Source organism: Bubalus kerabau, chromosome 2 (genome assembly GCF_029407905.1).
Source record: "Bubalus kerabau isolate K-KA32 ecotype Philippines breed swamp buffalo chromosome 2, PCC_UOA_SB_1v2, whole genome shotgun sequence".
Taxonomy (NCBI): Eukaryota; Metazoa; Chordata; class Mammalia; order Artiodactyla; family Bovidae; genus Bubalus; species Bubalus kerabau.
The window spans coordinates 133,617,956-133,634,122 of record NC_073625.1 but is presented as its reverse complement, the minus strand read 5'-3'; the positions used below and the strand labels follow the sequence as shown (position 1 = coordinate 133,634,122).

Below are 16,167 nucleotides of genomic sequence, written 5' to 3'. Positions count from 1 at the left end.
CTCAGCTCTGCCTTTTATAAATTATTCTCTCTAAGGCTTCATTTTACCTTCTGAAAGTAGGATAGAAATCCTACCTAGCTACTTCATAAATTTGTGAGAATTAAATGAGAGTATGTATGAAAGCACTTCCACAATGCCTGGCAATGGTAGGTACTCGATAAATATTAGTCATGTATGGATGTAAGAGTTGGACTATAAAGAAAGCTGAGCACCAAATAATTGATGCTTTTGAACTGTGGTGTTGGAGAAGACTCTTGAGAGTCCCTTGGACTGCAAGGAGATTCAACCAGTCAATCCGAAAGGAAATCAGTCCTGAATATTCACTGGAAGGACTGATGCTGAAGCTGAAACTCCAATACTTTGGCTACCTGATGGGAAGAACTGACTCATTTGAAAAGACCCTGATGCTGGGAAAGATTGAAGTTGGGAGGAGAAGGGGATGACAGAGGATGAGATGGCTGGATGGCATCACCGATGCGATGGACATGAGTTTGAGTAAGCTCTGAGAGTTGGTGATGGACAGGGAAGCCTGGCGTGCTGCAGGCCATGGGGTCGCAAAGAGTTGGACACGACTGAGTGACTGAACTGGACTGAACTGTGACTGCTGAGTTCATGGACTCTGTGGTCTAAGTGTCCTTATGAAGTAGGTAGCAAAAGATACAACATTGTGTTTGTGAGATTCATCCATGGAGTAAGTAGCAGTAGTTATTACGTTCCCTCTTCTGTATAGTGTTTCATTATCTGAATATACCACAATTTATATATTCAACTGTTGATGGACATTTGGGTTGTTTGTAGTTTTTGGTTATTATAGACAACACTGGAATGAACTTGAGTTCAGATGCTATAAGGAACAAAAGAAGGGCAGTAGGTATGAAAGTAGTAAAGGTATTTCAGTAACAGCAACAGAGGCAGAGAATAATCACAGTATGGATAAGAGACCAGGTTTGGGACAACCCACATCAAAAAGGACTAATAAGGCACAGAAATCAAGGATCCAATGCAAGACTGGGATGCTGAATCTAGCCACCAGGGATAATGAGAAACCAGTTTTTAAAGGGTTGAGATTATAATTGTTATGGTCTGAATTATGTCCCTCCAAAATTCATACACTGAAGGCCTAACCCCCTAGAAGCTCTGAATGTTACAGTATTTGGAGTCAAGATCTTTATTAAAGTGGTAATTAAGTTAAAATGGAGTATTGATGTTAGGGTAGGTCCTATCCAATATGATTGGTATTCTTATAAGAAGAAATTAGGACACAGAAGGAAGGTTATATGAAGACACCGGGAAAAGACAGTCATCTATAAGCCAAGAAAACTGCAGAAGAAACCAATCCTTCTCTCACCTTAATCTCAGAATTCTAGTCTTCAGAACTGTGAGCAAATAACTTTCTGTTGTTTAAGCCACCCAGCCTGTGGCACTTTGTTATGGATTCCCTAGTAAACTATTACAATAATGAAACAACTCCCTGTCATGACAAAGTAATCTTACTTTTGTATCTGAGTAAACTGTTTAAAAATATCCAAAGACAATTCAATTACAAGTTTATTTTATTTTAAGCCTTCTCAGTTAATTTCCTCTGTGATTTTTAATCTGATCAAAAGGACTTCTTAGATATGGGAAACTAGAAATGCTCAAGATGGCCAAAATTGCCACTTTGGTGATATCCCATCTGGGACTATTACCTAAGTAATTGTCAGGAAGTATTGCCTAAAAGAAATTCAAATGAAGACTATGCCTCAAGAGGAGTGGTCAGCCAGTGCCAACAGGTGTTGTGTGTTCATTCCCAAACTTGAATTGAGCCTCTAGCCTCATGACCTGAGATTATACATTTAGAACTTCTTGAAAAGAATTTTCTTGTGAAAAACAAATTTCTTTTGATTTTGAAATCTGAATGCTTCCAAATTTTTAAATTAATTCCCAATTAAAAGTTTATTAAATTATATAACTTTTAGAGACTTCAATTAGATAATACATACATCAGCTAAATATCAATATATAATGTTGCTGCTGCTGCTGCTGCTAAGTTGCTTCAGTTGTGTCTGACTCCATGCGACTCCATAGCCAGCAGCCCACCAGGCTCCCCAGTCCCTGGGATTCTCCAGGCAACAACACTGGAGTGGGTTGCCATTTCCCTCTCCAATGCACGAAAGTGAAAAGTCAAAGTGAAGTTGCTCAGTTGTGTCCGACTCTTAGCGACCTCATGGACTGCAGCCTACCAGGCTCCTCTGTCCATGGGATTTTCCAGGCAAGAGTACTGGAGTGGGGTGCCATTGCCTTCTCCCAATATATAATGGTTATGTACATAAACAGAATAATTGAAAAAATAAATAATTTGAAAATAATATGTATTACAGGTAGTTTTTTCAAGGGTTCTTGCTAATATCTCTGCAGCTTACTATGGGGGTAGAGCTTACAGCTTGTACAGAATGAAGATGTCACCTGGGTTGATGTCCACAGGGGACTTTAAATGAATCAGGATCCCTGGAGTGCCTGAAAGTCTTTCTAATCATCTAATCTGTAACTCACACTTCTATTGTTATACAGATGATGTACTAGTTCAGTTTGCTGAGATGTCAGACTTTCTGGCTAAATCACAGTTTGATTAATTTCAAATGTAGGACACATAATTATATCAATAGATAAATGAAACTTGCTCTTGAAGCTTCCACTTAAGTGCTTATTAAAAAAACAACCTCTCCCCCACTGCATGCTTTGAAACTATGAAGGTGAAAGCCTGGATTAGGAGGACAACCAGGTAGGCCATTCTGGCTGGTCAATGTTCTAGAGGTTTTGAAGTCAATATTTACCTTGTGCTTAGTCTCATAGCCCATTCTCTATATTATGTATTTCTTTCTTTTGAGTTTCTCCTTCAACTGACAAACTGGAACAGGAAAGAAATAGTCATCAAGTTTCAATTTTTTCGTGGGTATAATTCCACCAAGTTGTCAAGGGATACCCTAACCCAGCAGTGTGTAGCAACATGGCTTTATACATATGTGGTTACTGAGGTTAGTTAGGTGTGGTCTGTGTTGACAAAGCATGGGATATGAAGTTGGAAACCCAGGGTTTGAGATATAGAAACACCATTTTGCATTTTTGTGTAACCTAAGGCTGAGAGCTTAGTTTTCTCAATTGGAGAGTAAGATTAGTAATAATAACTGCTTCACTGACTTTGCAGGGTTTTTGTGATGATCAAATAGATAACATGTAAAAGCGAGTATTCAATATGCACTAATAATTTTATAAATCAGTGAAACCCCATTAGCTAAGTAAATTATTTTCTACATGTACTTGGGAGTCTATAGTATCTTCAAGAGCTATTTATTATTTTAAAAGAATACTTTGATAAGGCTACACTGTAATGAAATGAAAAAGTTAATTAAATTCCCCTAACAATAGGAAAACAAGGCAAGTCTGGATCTGGCCCATTAAGGTAGCAGTTGCAAAATTCCAAGGTAGCATTAGATTGCTGATGAATTCATAGACTGTGCTGTGTGCTCAAAGGCTGACAAGTGTAGGGCCATGTTATGAAACCTATTCAACCAAAGTTACGTAATCACAATAAAAAAGATGACCTTCAACTTTCGAAGTCTAAGAAAGGATTCAACATAGAGGACCTTAAAACTGTTAAAACATTTCTAGAAGTTCCAAAAGTATGTATTTCTACTAACGAGCTCTCTGGTTTGTCTAATGAATTATAAATAGGCGCCACCTTCATATCTTGCTCCTAATTCTGAAGGACTGAAACAGTTCGGTGGGCCATTGAGTTCATGGCGGTGTTGAGTCATTTCTACGCTCTATTTTAGGCAGATTGCCTATATCGCCTATACTGGAAATATATCTATAATCTGTGTCTCAAGTCACTATAAATAAGCAGAAGAGTGATTTGATAACATTAATTTTAAGTTGCCTATGAAGTTTTTCTCAATCTGTTAAAGATGATTTCTCTGCTATCCTGTACATTTTCTTTCTCCTGAATCTCAGATACATTATCAAAAGAGATTAAATTAACATTTAAAAGAGATTTGGCCTAATCTCATTTCAACCTTCTAAATAATGCATTATGGTTTACTAGGTTCAAAGAGAAAAGCAACTACATGATACTGATATTTCATTAGATAGACTGAAATTGATTCTAATTCTAGATAGATGTTATGTGTATAGAAGAAGTTAATTTCTCTAAGAACCTAGCTATTATCACATCAACATATGCCAGAGCTTATTAAGCTTTTAAAAGGTTCCCAGAAAATATAAAAGGTCTTAGGTTCTCCACTTAAGCTATTCCTTTAAATACTAAATTGAAGAAAGCTCAAAATGGTTTAAATCTATCAAAATTTATTTGCCTGAAAATTCACCATTAGTCTTCCCTCCCCCACAGATTAACAATATCACACTATTTCCTTTTAGTTACTTACAATCTGTTCAGTTATAATAAAACCAAAACCCAATCAACCAGTATCCTCAATTAATTTTCCAAGAAAATGTCATGATTAGAAGAAAAAATTAATTTACAAACAAATAACCTCATTTGAAGGATACTAAAGATTCCAGGTGCCCCATACTCAGTATACATTCAGCCCATCTCTGACAATTACATCTGGGTACCACTCAGTAAGGAGAGATACACTGAGAAATAGCCCTGAGGACTGTAATATCCCAAAAGAAAGAATTAGGTATAGAGTTATTGTATTTAGTAACATGAAAAGAAGCATTAATACATTTTAGAAAGGTCTGACACTCAAAAGCTTTTATTCCCCTTTTAGTCAATCTTGATGTGATGAAAAATTTCAACACTCAAATAGTTCTGAGTGTTTTTGTTAATTTAAACCTTGTATTATTTCACCAGACTCAAAAAACCACAAAGACTTCTTTTTAATTTCTAATACTTAAATACTGTTTTTCCTCAAATGGCACCACCAAAGTTTAGTTATTTTAAAGCCTTACTTCCTATTTTTTCCCTTGGTCCATCACAGATCACAGTTGCTTCTAGGTGTGAAACATTTATGTATGTCATAAACACATGTGCTGTTGTATTTAAATATATATAATATATGTTATATATATATATGTATCATGGCTAATTTATTCAACTGAATACAAATGTTAGATTCATTTTCTAGTTTTATTTCCATCTATAATAGATGTTTGTAAAAAGTTTATTGCAAATGTCTTTTAAGAGATTTTAAATTTCAGTAAAAATTTAGCATACTGGATTGTAAAACTTCCTATATTAAAGTCATCAAAATGTAGAAATTCTAGAAATATTTTTTTCTGCTTGACCTTTCAAACAACTTAAAAAGTTTCTTTCAGTAGGCTTAGAGTTATGTTGACCTTTTCTTTGAAAAGTGAAAATAAAGTTGTTTGCATGCTTATTTTCTTAGAGAAGATCTAATTGGAAATAGAAATGCATTTCTTGACTCCGGGTATTTTAATATCATAGGGTTTCAGTTTCAACAATAATACGAACTATGTCACAGTAAACAAAGAAACTGACTGGCAGGTTTTGAAAGAATTTAACTTGTATTTCTCTATTATGGATTACTGTCTATTTAGATCTATTTTACTTGGTACTATAAAATTTTACTCATTTATTTTTCACTTTAAATTCTGTGAAAATACATAGTTTTATTTAAAAATCATATCATACCATGTGAATATTTTTATATTTTTCCCCTTCTCTAAAATGAACAATGAAATCAGGTACTTCATATGCTGGGGTCTTTTATGAATATGGTTTCTCTCTGGTATTTGTGACTGCAGAGTCAAGCGCAATAGCTGACAAAAATATATGGACTGGATCTTTCCTTTGATTAAGTTGGTTTCGGAAAGTTGATGCCTTAAGTGCAAACACAATTCTTATAATGTCAATTTTCCTACAGGGAATCAAATTTTGACAGAGGACAGTCCAGACTCTAAGAGCTGTACGGCATTCAGGAATGTTCTTTAGAGGAGGAGCTCTTTGTGCATGTTTCCCTGGTTAAGTCTGCAGGATTCTCCTCCATCTCTTCCTTTCCTGCAGCTTCCCTCTCACCAGCTACTCTGCACCACTCACCACGCCAATGAAGGCTGTATGAATTCAAGTTTCTGCGTCTCTGAAGAGACTGATTTCTTCACTTGGAAGTCCCATCTCCTCATCTCTACATGTTGAATTCAATGCCTTCTTCCAGATTCTGCTTAATCACAATTTTTTCTTAGTTGAGGTCTAGACTGTGATCTCCCTGAAGTTGGACACAGAGCCTTATACTCTTGTTTTGTGTTGCCATAAGCCCAGTGTCTTGTGGGCACAGGGGCGCTAAATAAAGGTTCTTTGAGTAAACAAATGAAGGAAGGCATGGGTAGATGGATAGATGATACATAGTCCTATCTGTCTAAAACTTGTTGAGGTTTTCTCCTAAACCTGGGTTACAGAAGTATGACAGCACCTCCTTCCTATACTCCTCCTCCCTTGAGCAGAAATTAGAAATCTTGGCTCCTGGCTAAAAATTTAATGGAGTCCTTACCCATGATAATTTAAAGCCCTTTGATCCCACTGTAGTAGCCAAGGGAAAGGCTATTATGAGTTTATGATTCATCTGTAGGCTCTTTTCATATTTTCTGCAAAACCTGTTATGGAGGTGGTAGAAATCACATTAACTTTGGATTAAAACATAGTAGGAATTTGAAATAGGGAGAAAGGATAGAAGATTATCTTAAAAAAAAAAAAACCCTATGCATAACTAAAGAGATTAATTTGGTGGCAATTTAGTCCACTCTTCTACCTCTTTCCTGTTCAAGTTATATCCCTAAACCTCCAGTAATGTCTGCTATAGACACAGGTACCTTCTGTAAGATGCAACATTTTTGCTTGTAATTGAGGAATAGAGCCATGTTCCACATGTGGCACAGTTGGTAAAGAATCTGCCTGTCAATGCAGGAGACACAAGATTCTTTGATCTATGGGTCGGGAAGATTCCTTGGAGGAAGGCATGGCAACCCACTCCAGTATTCTTCCCTGGAAAATTCCATAGACAGAGGGGCCTGGTGGGCTATAGTCCATGGGTTGCAAAGAGCTGGACATGACTGAGCATACCCATGCACGAGGAACAGAGCCATGTTCCACATTTATACTGATAAGGTGTAGAAGAAGGAGAGAAAAAAGAGAAATGACTTGTATGTTTTGCTTTGTACCACATATGAAGAGCCCAGAATAGTGCGTGACACAGAATAGGTTGAATGAACTATTGAAAATCCATAAGCACCAATGTTAAAGCAGAAGTAAGATCTCAGAGCCAGAACACTTGTTGTTTAATTGCTAAGTTGTGTCTGACTCTTTTGCTCCCACATGGACTGTAGCCCACCAGGCTGCTCTGTCCATGGGATTTCCCAGGCACGAATACTGGAGTGGGATGCCATTTCGCCCTCCAGGGGATCTTCCCAACCCAGGGATCGAACTTGTGTCTCCTGCATTGTGGGCAGATTCTTTACCAACTGAGCCACCAGGGAAGCTGCTAGAACACTTAGTGTCCTCTAAATTTGCAGAAACCTTGTGAAGTGGTGCTGGGATGGACAGGCATTGACTATCATAGCACAGGAGTGCTTTTAGTTAACCTTATTTTGATCCTAAGATTCAGGGAGACCCACTGACATAGAGGTTATATATTATATATAATAAAAGAGGAGAAACTAACTTTAATCAAAGATGCCTGAAGGAAGGACCAGTACATTCTTGTTCAGTGATATTGAAACCAACACAAATTAACTCAGTGGTGAGAGATATGCAGAAAATCACCCACTTTTTGATGATTATTGAAAAAAGTTGAAAATTTCAGTGATGTTTTATGTGGAAATATAGTGATTATGTGTTCTGCCTGGAGGAAGGTAGAAAGCATTTTCTGACTTCCTGAGTTAAACAATTTCCTGAGCAATATGAGGAGAATCACCCCTCGAGAAGATGGCTGTGTGCATTAGATGTGCTCTTCACTTTGATACCTCTAAGAATAAAACAATTCTTTACTTAATGTTTAACTATGAAAAGAGCAATTTCTAATCCTTGGGTAACTACTCAGAACTGTAAACTTATCTGAAGAGTGTCGACAAAGAAGAGATGAACCTCAAAAGCATCTAGTTTATTAAAATAGCTATCCAAATGGTATTAAGCGTGTTATTATTTCTAGCTGAATTCTCATAAACATTTCTTTGAAGCATCATTATAGCCTCATTTTAGAAGAAAGGTACTTGAAACCCAGAAAGAATAACTTGCCCAAAGACAGGTACCTAGTAATAGTACTAGTAGTAATAATAATCACTTGCTGCTGCTGCTGCTAAGTCGCTTCAGTCATGTCTGACTCTGTGCGACCCCATAGACGGCAGCCCACCAGGCTCCCCCATCCCTGGGATTCTCAAGGCAAGAACACTGGAGTGGGTTGCCATTTCCTTCTCCAATGCATGAAAGTGAAAAGTGAAAGTGAAGTCGCCCAGTTGTGTCAGACTCTTCATGACCCCATGGACTGCAGCCCATCAGGCTCCTCCATCCATGGGATTTTCCAGGCAACAGTACTGGAGTGGGGTGCCATCACCTTCTCCAAATAATCACTTACTGGGCATCTAAAATGTACCAGGTACTGTGCTGAATACCTTACATATATTTCAACAGTGCCTAGGTCACAACGATCCTTTGAGGTGTATACTTTTATTTTAACCATTTTACAGATGAAGAAACTGAGACAAAGAGAATTAAGCAGAAAGAGCTATTTTTTTTTCATTTTTATTTATTTATTTATTTATTTTTAAATTTTATTTTTAAACTTTACATAACTGTATTAGTTTTGCCAAATATCAAAATGAATCCGCCACAGGTATACATGTGTTCCCCATCCTGAACCCTCCTCCCTCCTCCCTCCCCATTCCATCCCTCTGGGTCGTCCCAGTGCACCAGCCCCAAGCATCCAGTATCGTGCATCAAACCTGGACTGGCAGCTCATTTCATACATGATATTTTACATGTTTCAATGCCATTCTCCCAAATCTTCCCACCCTCTCCCTCTCCCACAGAGTCCATAAGACTGTTCTATACATCAGTGTCTCTTTTGCTGTCTCGTACACAGGGTTATTGTTACCATCTTTCTAAATTCCATATATATGTGTTAGTATACTGTATTGGTGTTTTTCTTTCTGGCTTACTTCACTCTGTATAATAGGCTCCAGTTTCATCCACCTCATTAGAGCTGATTCAAATGTATTCTTTTTAATGGCTGAATAATACTCCATTGTGTATATGTACCACAGCTTTCTTATCCATTCATCTGCTGATGGACATCTAGGTTGCTTCCATGTCCTGGCTATTATAAACAGTGCTGCGATGAACATTGGGGTACTCGTGTCTCTTTCCCTTCTGGTTTCCTCAGGGTGTATGCCCAGCAGTGGGATTGCTGGATCATAAGGCAGGTCTATTTCCAGTTTTTTAAGGAATCTCCACACTGTTCTCCATAGTGGCTGTACTAGTTTGCATTCCCACCAACAGTGTAAGAGGGTTCCCTTTTCTCCACACCCTCTCCAGCATTTATTACTTGTAGACTTTTGGATCGCAGCCATTCTGACTGGTGTGAAATGGTACCTCATAGTGGTTTTGATTTGCATTTCTCTGATAATGAGTGATGTTGAGCATCTTTTCATGTGTTTGTTAGCCATCTGTATGTCTTCTTTGGAGAAATGTCTATTTAGTTCTTTGGCCCATTTTTTGATTGGGTCATTTATTTTTCTGGAGTTGAGCTGTAGGAGTTGCTTGTATATTCTCGAGATTAGTTGTTTGTCAGTTGCTTCATTTGCTATTATCTTCTCCCATTCTGAAGGCTGTCTTTTCACCTTGCTAATAGTTTCCTTTGATGTGCAGAAGCTTTTAAGGTTAATTAGGTCCCATTTGTTTATTTTTGCTTTTATTTCCAATATTCTGGGAGATGGGTCATAGAGGATCCTGCTGTGATGTATGTCAGAGAGTGTTTTGCCTATGTTCTCCTCTAGGAGTTTTATAGTTTCTGGTCTTATGTTGAGATCTTTAATCCATTTTGAGTTTATTTTTGTGTATGGTGTTAGAAAGTGTTCTAGTTTCATTCTTTTACAAGTGGTTGACCAGAGTTCCCAGCACCACTTGTTAAAGAGATTGTCTTTAATCCATTGTATATTCTTGCCTCCTTTGTCAAAGATAAGGTGTCCATATGTGCGTGGATTTATCTCTGGGCTTTCTATTTTGTTCCATTGATCTATATTTCTGTCTTTGTGCCAGTACCATACTGTCTTGATAACTGTGGCTTTGTAGTAGAGCCTGAAGTCAGGTAGGTTGATTCCTCCAGTTCCATTCTTCTTTCTCAAGATCGCTTTGGCTATTCGAGGTTTTTCATATCTCCATACAAATTGTGAAATTATTTGTTCTAGCTCTGTGAAGAATGCTGTTGGTAGCTTGATAGGGATTGCATTGAATCTATAGATTGCTTTGGGTAGTATACTCATTTTCACTATATTGATTCTTCCAATCCATGAACATGGTATATTTCTCCATCTGTTAGTGTCCTCTTTGATTTCTTTCACCAGTGTTTTATAGTTTTCTATATATAGGTCTTTAGATTCTTTAGGTAGATATATTCCTAAGTATTTTATTCTTTCCGTTGCAATGGTGAATGGAATTGTTTCCTTAATTTCTCTTTCTGTTTTCTCATTATTAGTGTATAGGAATGCAAGGGATCTCTGTGTGTTGATTTTATATCCTGCAGCTTTACTATATTTATTGATTTGTTCTAGTAATTTTCTGGTGGAGTCTTTAGGGTTTTCTATGTAGAGGATCATGTCATCTGCAAATAGTGAGAGTTTTACTTCTTCTTTTCCAATTTGGATTCCTTTTATTTCTTTTTCTGCTCTGATTGCTGTGGCCAAAACTTCCAAAACTATGTTGAATAGTAATGGTGAAAGTGGGCACCCTTGTCTTGTTCCTGACTTTAGAGGAAATGCTTTCAATTTTTCACCATTGAGGATAATGTTTGCTGTGGGTTTGTCATATATAGCTTTTATTATGTTGAGATATGTTCCTTCTATTCCTGCTTTCTGGAGAGTTTTGATCATAAATGGATGTTGAATTTTGTCAAAGGCTTCCTCTGCATCTATTGAGATAATCATATGGTTTTTAGTTTTCAATTTGTTAATGTGGTGTATTACATTGATTTATTTGCGGATATTGAAGAATCCTTGCATCCCTGGGATAAAGCCCACTTGGTCATGGTGTATGATCTTTTTAATGTGTTGTTGGATTCTGATTGCTAGAATTTTGTTAAGGATTTTTGCATCTATGTTCATCAGTGATATTGGCCTGTAGTTTTCTTTTTTTGTGGGATCTTTGTCAGGTTTTGGTATTAGGGTGATGGTGGCCTCATAGAATGAGTTTGGAAGTTTACCATCCTCTGCAATTTTCTGGAAGAGTTTGAGCAGGATAGGTGTTAGCTCTTCTCTAAATTTTTGGTAGAATTCAGCTGTGAAGCCGTCTGGACCTGGGCTTTTGTTTACTGGAAGATTTTTTATTCCAGTTTCAATTTCCGTGCTTGTGATGGGTCTGTTAAGATTTTCTATTTCTTCCTGATCGAGTTTTGGAAAGTTGTACTTTTCTAAGAATTTGTCCATTTCTTCCTCGTTGTCCATTTTATTGGCATATAATTGTTGATAGTAGTCTCTTATGATCCTTTGTTTTTCTGTGTTGCCTGTTGTGATCTCTCCATTTTCATTTCTAATTTTATTGATTTGATTTTTCTCCCTTTGTTTCTTGATGAGTCTGGCTAATGGTTTGTCAATTTTATTTATCCTTTCAAAGAACCAGCTTTTGGTTTTGTTGATTTTTGCTATGGTCTCTTTTGTTTCTTTTGCATTTATTTCTGCTCTAATTTTTAAGATTTCTTTCCTTCTACTAACCCTGGGGTTCTTCATTTCTTCCTTTTCTAGTTGCTTTAGGTGTAGAGTTAGGTTATTTATTTGACTTTTTTCTTGTTTCTTGAGGTGTGCCTGTAGTGCTATGAACTTTCCCCTTAGGACTGCTTTTACCGTGTCCCACAGGTTTTGGGTTGTTGTGTTTTCATTTTCATTCGTTTCTATGCAAATTTTGATTTCTTTTTTGATTTCTTCTGTGATTTGTTGGTTATTCAGCAGCGTGTTGTTCAGCCTCCATATGTTGGATTTTTTAATAGTTTTTCTCCTGTAATTGAGATCTAATCTTACTGCATTGTGGTCAGAAAAGATGCTTGGGATGATTTCTATTTTTTTGAATTTACCAAGGCTAGCTTTATGGCCCAGGATGTGATCTATCCTGGAGAAGGTTCCATGTGCGCTTGAGAAGAAGGTGAAATTCATTGTTTTGGGATGAAATGTCCTATAGATATCAATTAGGTCTAACTGGTCTATTGTATCGTTTAAAGTTTGTGTTTCCTTGTTAATTTTCTGTTTAGTTGATCTATCCATAGGTGTGAGTGGGGTATTAAAGTCTCCCACTATTATTGTGTTATTGTTAATTTCTTCTTTCATACTTGTTAGCATTTGTCTTACATACTGCGGTGCTCCCGTGTTGGGTGCATATATATTCATAATTGTTATATCTTCTTCTTGGATTGATCCTTTGATCATTATGTAGTGACCATCTTTGTCTCTTTTCACAGTCTTTGTTTTAAAGTCTATTTTATCTGATATGAGTATTGCTACTCCTGCTTTCTTTTGGTCCCTATTTGCATGGAAAATCTTTTTCCAGCCCTTCACTTTCAGTCTGTATGTGTCCCCTGTTTTGAGGTGGGTCTCTTGTAGACAACATATGTAGGGGTCTTGTTTTTGTATCCATTCAGCCAGTCTTTGTCTTTTGGTTGGGGCATTCAACCCATTTATGTTTAAGGTAATTACTGATAAGTATGACCCTGTTGCCATTTACTTTATTGTTTTGGGTTTGAATTTATACACAATTTTTGTGTTTCCTGTCTAGAGAATATCCTTTAGTATTTGTTGGAGAGCTGGTTTGGTGGTGCTGAATTCTCTCAGCTTTTGCTTGTCTGAAAAGCTTTTGATTTCTCCTTCATACTTGAATGAGATCCTTGCTGGGTACAATAATCTGGGCTGTAGGTTATTTTCTTTCATCATTTTAAGTATGTCTTGCCATTCCCTCCTGGCTTGAAGAGTTTCTATTGAAAGATCAGCTGTTATCCTTATGGGTATTCCCTTGTGTGTTATTTGTTGTTTTTCCCTTGCTGCTTTTAATATTTGTTCTTTGTGTTTGATCTTTGTTAATTTGATTACTATGTGTCTTGGGGTGTTTCGCCTTGGGTTTATCCTGTTTGGGACTCTCTGGGTTTCTTGGACTTGGGTGATTATTTCCTTCCCCATTTTAGGGAAGTTTTCAACTATTATCTCCTCAAGTATTTTCTCATGGTCTTTCTTTTTGTCTTCTTCTTCTGGGACCCCTATGATTCGAATGTTGTAGCATTTAATATTGTCCTGGAGGTCTCTGAGATTGTCCTCATTTCTTTTAATTCGTTTTTCTTTTATCCTCTCTGATTCATTTATTTATACCATTCTATCTTCTAATTCACTAATCCTATCTTCTGCCTCTGTTATTCTACTATTTGTTGCCTCCAGAGTGTTTTTAATTTCACTTATTGCATTATTCATTATATATTGACTCTTTTTTATTTCTTCTAAGTCCTTGTTAAACCTTTCTTGCATCTTCTCAATCCTTGCCTCCAGGCTATTTATCTGTGATTCCATTTTAATTTCAAGATTTTGGATCAATTTCACTATCATTATTCGGAATTCTTTATCAGGTAGATTCCCTATCTCTTCCTCTTTTGTTTGGTTTGGTGGGCATTTATCCTGTTCCTTTATCTGCTGGGTATTCCTCTGTCTCTTCATCTTGTTTAAATTGCTGAGTTTGGGGTGTCCTTTCTGTATTCTGGCAGTGTGTGGAGTTCTCTTTATTGTGGCGTTTCCTCGCTGTGTGTGGGTTTGTACAGGTGGCTTGTCAAGGTTTCCTGGTTAGGGAAGCTTGTGTCGATGTTCTGGTGGATGGAGCTGTATTTCTTCTCTCTCCTTTCGAAGAGTTGGGCTGCTTTTCTGGGTGCCTGATGTCCTCTGCCGGCATTCAGAAGTTGTTTTGTGGAATTTACTCAACGTTTAAATGCTCTTTTGATGAATTTGTGGGGGAGAAAGTGTTCTCCCCGTTCTACTCCTCCGCCATCTTGGCTCCTCCTCCAGAAAGAGCTATTAAGTCTCAGACTGGGACAGGAGCCCAGAGTCTTTCCTCAGGCTCTGTTTTTAACTGCTATGTTTTATTGTCTCTCATTTAGAAGTCAAGTTTGTTTAACGCTGAAACTATACTCTTAGCCATGCCCTCTACTACTGCTAGGTTCTATTTAGTGATACTTCAGAATTTCCACTGCAGTTTATTTCTTTTTTTTTTTAAATTTAAATTTATTTATTTTAATTGGAGGCTAATTACTTTAAATATTGTATTGGTTTTGCCATACATCAGCATGAATCCGCCACAGGTGTACACGTGTTCCCCATCCTGAACCCCCCTCCCACCTCCCTCCCCCACCATCCCCCTGGGTCATCCCAGTGCACAATAAGGAAGAATAAGTTTCTATTGCCTGTGAATAAGTTTCTATTGTTAAACAGGCCACATGGGTGGTGGGAAAGATAAGCACCAGGATTTGGACACAGGCACATTTGACTCTCAAACTCATGTTTGCTCTTCTATTCCACGCTGGATAACTTGACAGAAAAAGCCCTGAACACACCATGGCACAGAAACTTCTATAGTGTCACTGAAATGATTCCTTTCTGCCTCTCTCTGGATCAAGAGGCAGAAAGCCTAGACTTAAATCTCAGCACTTCCACATCTGAGGGTGTCACTTCGGGTAAAGTTGCCTTTCCGAGCTTCTCCGCTCTCATCTGTTAGAATATGAATACCTACTTTACAGGGCTGTGTGAAAGAACACAGCCGAGGGAGTGAAAGGTGTGGGTGTTTGACAGACATTAGTTTCCTTTTCTTTCTTTCTTGCTCTTTTGTCTTTCTCTCAGGCAAGACAAGAGATATCACCATTTTTAAGTGATATGGGCACTATGCTACTGTTAGTATATATTCGTGTGTACTTCCTGAGACATCCACAGGCTGTAGAGAAGAAAGGGGTCCTCTGAAATGAAAATATCTGAAAATTTTTTTCAGTCTTCAAGTCCGACTGAATTCTCTAAGATACCCCATATTTCAGGCCAGCTCAAGCCCAGCTGTGGGTTTGGAAGCACATCCCACAGATAGGAGGACTTGCTCAAGTACCATCTCATTCTCTGCTTTTGTAGCCTCACGTCTGTATATCCTGTCTTTTCTGTATTTGTCATTTGTGTATACTACAATTACCAGCACAAAGGGGAAGGCAAGGTCAGGGAGGTAACAAGACACTCTGCCAAGTTCTTTACGTTAGAGATCAAATAGAATCTTAAAACACCCAGAAAAGTAGGTCCTAATACTTCCTATAGTGATGCTGAAGGTGGAAGTGGCAAGGTGGGATTCAATCACGGTTGGTTTAACTCTGAAGCCGAAGATCTTCTACTACAGGAAGCTGCCTCCCTCTAGGTACTTGATAAACAGGAATTAAATGGAAATAGGTTTTAGGCTCATGAAAACCTTTCCCAGCCAGGGCTACTCCTTGTTAAGGGATAGGTCTATATCGGTGAATGTTATGGGGAGACTTCACAGGCACCCTTGAGTCGACACTTAATGGAACTCAGGCTCTATGTGCTTGCATGTAGAAGCTGCAGGGTCAGCATCTAGGAGAATGCTTATTTCCATTTGAGTAATTTGTGTGCAAACAGGATGGGATGCCATTGGGTGAGGAGTTCATGGTGGGGACATAAGTACATTATATTTTCGTGTATTGGACGACAAGCTTAGCAAGGGCTTTCACTCAACTCTCTCTGAAATGAAAAAAGGAAAAAAAAGCAAACAGTAAATAACTTCCTTAAAATGGTTAGATGTTACTTCCTTAGAACATTTAAATGTTAGAATTGTCTTTCTTAGCTCTAGAGCAAGACTTGATAAGATGTCCATCAGCAAAAAGAATAAGGAACAGCCCTTGTAGGTTCCTGCTCCCATATTTGTTTTCTGGAGCCAAATAC

General features: G+C 37.6%; 1 protein-coding gene and 1 long non-coding RNA gene across 2 annotated transcripts in view; one reads left to right on the top strand and one right to left on the bottom strand.

The window, feature by feature from the left end:
* Positions 1-6,312, top strand: part of LOC129643842 (uncharacterized) — a 53,829-nt gene extending 47,517 nt beyond the window's left edge. Inside the window, exon 4 of the long non-coding RNA XR_008710540.1 lies at positions 5,886-6,312. This is a non-coding gene — a long non-coding RNA (uncharacterized LOC129643842). The remainder of the gene's footprint in view (positions 1-5,885) is intronic.
* Positions 1-16,167, bottom strand: part of PEX5L (peroxisomal biogenesis factor 5 like) — a 290,800-nt gene that overhangs the window by 148,867 nt on the left and 125,766 nt on the right. The window lies entirely within an intron of this gene.